The sequence below is a fragment of the Quercus suber genome, unplaced genomic scaffold, assembly GCF_002906115.3.
Source record: "Quercus suber isolate HL8 unplaced genomic scaffold, Cork oak 2.0 scaffold_3B, whole genome shotgun sequence".
NCBI lineage: Eukaryota > Viridiplantae > Streptophyta > Magnoliopsida > Fagales > Fagaceae > Quercus > Quercus suber.
In genome coordinates, this window is record NW_027071805.1 from 2,334,173 (window position 1) to 2,340,309 (window position 6,137).

Below are 6,137 nucleotides of genomic sequence, written 5' to 3' on the forward strand. Positions count from 1 at the left end.
TTAAATCATTAAAGAACAACTATTGTGGGAAAAATCAAATCACATGAATATTACTGATAATCCTTAACAAGGTTTCACCATCAACCCTAATTATAAATTTAGCTACTCATGGTAATTGAAATAAAACACAAAAATAAAATACTAAACATTAAACTAGACAAATAAAATAGAACTAACTGTCATGAAAGAAAATCAAAGAGGTAGTCGCGCTCTCTATGTCTAGCCCACAGCCCTAGCACTAGCCTCCTCTGAATTTTGCCCTAAAGAGCCTTTAAATAGGTCAAGGAATCATATTACAAATTGAATTCCTGTTTGGAGAAAATCTCAGATTTTTAGGCTTCACTTAACCGATAATTTTGGCCCATTTAACGTTAGAATTCGTACTTTTGGTAAACTACAAAGTTGTAGCCCTTTAAGTTAAATTTCCAGCCCAACTTGAATTATCTCGATTAGATATCTGAGCCAAAACACTAATTGATATGCAAGCTGGAATCCTAATCTGAATTGGACTTGGATTTGGTGAAAATTTCCTTTGATTTCTTGCCTCAATTAGACTTAAATTTAATTGAGTTGGCCTTTTTTAACTTCATCATGGCTCTTGTAAAAGTAAAGTTCATTAGCTTTCTTCTTTGCACAAATCCACTTATTTAATTCCAATCTTCTACAAAAGACAAATTCACACAATAAAATTCAATTAAGCGCAAAATTAATTATTCCAAAACCAAATATAAATATGAATTAACTCAAAATAAGTATGATAGTACTTTCTAGCAATGATATAAATATGCAAAATTAAGCTATTATCACATCATTTTCTTTTTAAGAAGAACCGTGAAGCTTATTATGCATCACAAGATCTTTCATTATTCCACCATTTTTTTTTAAACATTATGATTTATGACCAAAACCATGGCTCTTGCAACTACCTTATTCATAAAGTAAAACAATACTCGTGATTCTCATAAAAAAAAAATACTCGTGATTTATTGATGAAAATGCCACAAGGAATTTATTTATGCAACATCTGGTTCAAAAATTCACTTGGCTTCAAGTGTCTTCTCATATTCCTTGATGGACTTGAAGAGCTCGGAGAAGTTACCCTTCCCAAACCCTCCACATCCGCCTTTTTGGTAATCCTTCCCTTCCTCATCCTTGAGCATGCACCCTACTCTTGATCTGAATTAATCTAACATAATGGAAATATAAAAAATTAATCAAAATTCCTATTCCACTTTTCTTCTTCTTCTTCTTCTTCATTTTTTTGGTTTTAAAAAAAAAAAACCTTAAAAAAACCATTAAATTATGTTGACATTGCTATAATTATTACAAGTTAGGACCTCCCCAACTTATGAACTCTAATGATAAAAAATTCTTTTTCTCATTTCGAGTATTTCATTTTACGCTTCACCAGTCATAATTTGTCACAAATATTTTATTTTTATTTTTTAAATAAAATAATTAAAATTTAAAATAAAAAATAATGAGACATATAACATACTCTAGTTCGTGGGGTATAAATAAAACACTATCAACAAAATAGGGAATTTTAATTATAAACTCGACCACTATATTTGGTTCACCACTAAAGAAAGGACAAGAAGAGAGCATCATTTAGTGGTATGTCTTATCATGCATTGTTAAGCTAGAATCAAGTCTTTCATTTTGTTTAATATATATATAGCACACTTAGAAATATTAATTTATTGGGTAAATTTCATTAACTACCCCTGAGGTTTGGCCAAATACCAAGGAGGTCCAAAAGATTTCAAAACTGATCATTTCAAGCCTTTAGTCCAAACAAATTCTAACACTATTAACCTCAGTTATAATGCTCATGTTTTGGTCTAATACCATATCGATTTTCCATGTCATCCAATAGCAGTTGACCTTCCTCTTAGATTCCTGCATGTGTACATGCCACTAGAACCCCAAGAAGGACAACCACATTAGGCTTTATCCCATCATCTACTTGCATCCTATCCAAACAATGAATTGCCTTCCCTGTGTACACATGTTAAGGCTATCCACGGGTCGGGCCGGGTCGGTTTTGGACCCAACCCAGACTCGACCCGCCGGCATCGAGTGGAGGGCAGAGGAACCCAGACTCGACCTGCCGAAACAATCGGTTGAGTCGGTTTTGGATGAGGGTGAACGTCGGTCGGGTCGGGCGGGTCGTCGGAATAAAGAAAGCATCAAAATTTGGAAAAAAAAAAAAGTCGCTGGAACCTGGAAAAACTCACCGGATTCTAGAAATATTCGCCAGATTTTGCATTTTCTCACCAGATTTTGCATTTTTGCCTAAAAATTGCTGGGACTTGGCTGGATCTCCTCGAATCTAAGTTTGACCTCGCCAGATCTACTCGAATCTAAGCTCGATATCGCCAGATCTCCTCGAATCTAAGCTCAATATCGCCAGATCTACTCGAATCTAAGCTTGATCTTACCAAATATGGTCGAGATCTCACCAGATCTCCTCGAATTTAAGCTTGATCTTGCCAGAGTTGGCCGGATTTGTATAGAACATTGATCGGGTCGGGTGGCTCGGGTTTTGGAGAAGAAAACCGCCACTCGACCCGCCGGCATCGGGTCTTGGGCGCAGAAACTCGTAACCGACTGACAGGAGCGTCGGTTCGGGCTGAAATCGGGTGGAGATCGGGCGGTTTGGTCAGTCCGACGGGTGTGGGTCGGGTCTGGGCACCCCTAACACATGTACTACCCATCCTTCAATCATGGCTGCCTATGAAAACACATTCCTTTTAGGCATCCCCTCAAAGACTTCTTCAGCCATGTCTATACTCCCACACTTAGCATACATATCAACAAGCGCGGTCCCCATAAACACATTTGACTCCATCCCATTCATCTTCATAACATACTCATGAATCTATTTCCCTTGCAAAACCACCACAATTTAAGCATAAGTAGTAAGCACAGTTTACACAAAATTCATCAGGCTCAACTCCACTCACCAACATATCCCTCAAAGTCTCCAAACCCATATTACACTTAACATAACCATTCATAAGAACCCACAAAACCTTTTGCTTAAACCAACTCAAACTCTTCGCTCAAAAAAAAAAAAAAAATCCAAAGTAAACCCACCACCACCGATCCAAACCAAAATCCACAAACCTCCATCGCTAATCCATAACCGATCTAAACCAAAATCCATAAACCTCCACTACCGATCCATAATCGATCTAAACCAAAATCCACAACCCTCCATCGCACTACCGATCCACAATCGATCTAAACCAAAATCCACAAGCCTCCACCGTACTACCGATCCACAATCGATCTAAACCAAAATCCACAAGCCTCCATCGCCAACCCACAAATAACCCAAACCCTCCAACGCCAATTCACACCAAAACCCCTGAACCAATGCTAACCCACAGCATGACGCCGCCACAAAGACCATGAGAGCCAACATAGATCCACATCAAAACCCATGAACACCACTTACCCACACCACGACGTTGCCGCAAAGACCACAAGAAGAGAAGAGAGGTCTAAGAGTGGAAAAGGGATGAGGGAGCCAGAGAAAGGGTGAGAAGAAAGAGTGGCCTGAGAGTAAAAAAAAAGGGGGGGATGAGGGTGCTAAAGAGAGAGTAAGAAGAAAGAGTGAGGAGAGAGAAGAAAGGTTTGAGGGTGAGAAAGAGAAACTAAAATAAATAACGGCGTTAGAGTCCATTTGAACTTAAGGATTAAAATAATCAATTTTGAAATTTACCCTAATTTATTTTTGGTATTGGCAAGCAACTAAGGTTAACATAATACTCAAATAATTCTTAAACTAACTTAACACAAACAGTGGAGTAACACTTCCCTCCTATTACATGCACTAACATATATGGTTCCATTCTACATCCACTTCACTTCATGCACATTGTCCTAACCATGCACGTATCAATAAAAATAGGACAACATATACCAATTCTAAGTTCAGGACATATTTAATCAAACTTTAAGCAAATTATTTCACTTCATATTCGAATGAAGGTAGTGTTTCAGTCTTTAATTATATTATTTCACTTCTTACTCATAAAACCATGAAAAGCCCAAAACACTTCAAGAATGGATAATATGGTAGTAGGTTTTTGTCTATTGAGTCCACCACCTAGCAAAGAAATACATATCTTTCTTTTTTAGAAGTTTTTTTTTTTTTTTTTTTAGAGAATCTCAACCTATGGAGTCCGGTTATGATAATAGCTCTTTATCATTGACAAATACATACTAGATTGTCATAACATTAGTAATATATATGAACTCTTAACTCTCTTCCATACTATTCACTACTACATTATATTATACTATAATGTATTATTAATGTTACATATTATACACACATAGCAGAAATTGAAATACCTATCTCATACAGGCATGGAGAAGATTTGGAACAATGTCTCCTGATCATCCCTATCCACCATAATCCCTAGCTAACTCCTTACACCCCTTAATCAGCGCATCCGTTAACACATCCCCTACCCTATTCTTTAAATTCTTATAATACGTTAGTGGCAACGATCGCGTGAACTCAAACCCCAACCCCTAGTACCCCATTTCGCTTGCTCATCTCCCTCAGTGTTCTATATATGTATGTCCTCACTCTCCAATGCCAAGTGGTACACTAGTCCTACCCCTCTATATATTTGGCTCTTTCTCTTTGTCCTAAACACCGGCTTAGTCAATGGTAAAAGAACTATTTCCTCATTGTTGACCAAAACTACAAAGTTTAACCTACTCTCACAGGTCCTTACATCCTCAGCTGTGAACTCTACGAATTCATGGAACCTGGTGAAGTTCTTCGGGTATGAAACCACAGGTGCTATTTTGGGGACGCTGCTCACAATGTGGTCAAGCCGTTGGATCCCAAAATCCAACAACGGGTAGGATGAGACTTCATCCACACTTTCAAAATTGGGCAAGAATAACAATGAATCGTCAGAGTTTGATGATTTGATGAAGGACGTCGCCTAAGAGGTGAACCTTGGTGAGAATGGTAGAGGAGCCGTCTTTGTTGCCGAGGTCAATAGGTGGAGACATAAGCTTGGCACCATGGGAGATACTGATATGCAAGGCAGACTCGGCATCCTCAACCTCAATTGCAATGGCATGCACACCCAACTCGTGTTTGAATGTGAAATTGCAACACACAGAGCAGTCGAAGAAAATACATGTCAAATTTCATGCCAATGAGATGTTACCACTACCCTAGCCCAAGAATCCACTAATCAATAATCAAGCGGTTACAAGTATAAGGAATCTTACCACTACCCTGACCTATCCCAAAATACCAACCTACAGTTGAACATTTGCTCCAATACCCAATTGGACTTGATTTTGTAGTAACCTTCTTTCCTTTGTTGCACGAATCTCCAATATGTGAATAACACGGATCCCAGTATGTGACTAACTCCAACAACTTGAATGATTGTTGTTGGCTACAAAATTCTTCACTTCATAAACGATGAAGATCAGGAAGCATTTGGTTACAAAACCTAAAGGCGTACAAATGCAGTCGCTTCACACATAGTATATGAGTTCTGGTTCTCTGTATCCATGTATGACGGCTTTTAAAATATGTCTTATATATTACTAGGGTTGTGAGAAAAGAAACTCTAATCAACTAATACGACATTGACCAGATTTCAGATCTGAAATTTTTGAAATCGTAATTCTCAATAGATCGAGCTTATGTTAAGCTTATTCATTTAACCTCGATAGTAGTATATATCAAGCTTCTGTTGAGACTTAATGAATCAGCTTTTATTCACTTGTTTCTTGGATCAATCTTCATGACTTTAAAGATACCACTTGATATGTTTAAGTAACATACGTCTTGGTTGATTAAACCTAACTTAGATCTACCCAATTACAAGTAAAGTGTGTTTTGTCAAAAGACTAGTTAATTACATGGAAAATATGACCCTAACAACATGCATGGAGGAAATAGAAGAAAATGTAATTTAATTGCAGATTTGTCAAAATTCACATTCAATAAAAAAATTTAAAAAAAATTTATTAAATGGAGTTATAACCTTAATCTACAACCAAGTTTGTTGCCAAACTTTGTCCAAAGTTTATTTATGTTGGAATTAAAAAAATTTAATATGGTCACAACTTTTTTTAAAGGT

General features: G+C 37.1%; 1 pseudogene; it reads right to left on the reverse strand.

Annotated features, from left to right (window-relative positions):
• Nucleotides 1–1,037: 1,037 nt before the first annotated feature.
• LOC112006409 (4-hydroxyphenylpyruvate dioxygenase-like) lies at nt 1,038–5,564 on the reverse strand (annotated as a pseudogene).
• Nucleotides 5,565–6,137: the final 573 nt, after the last annotated feature.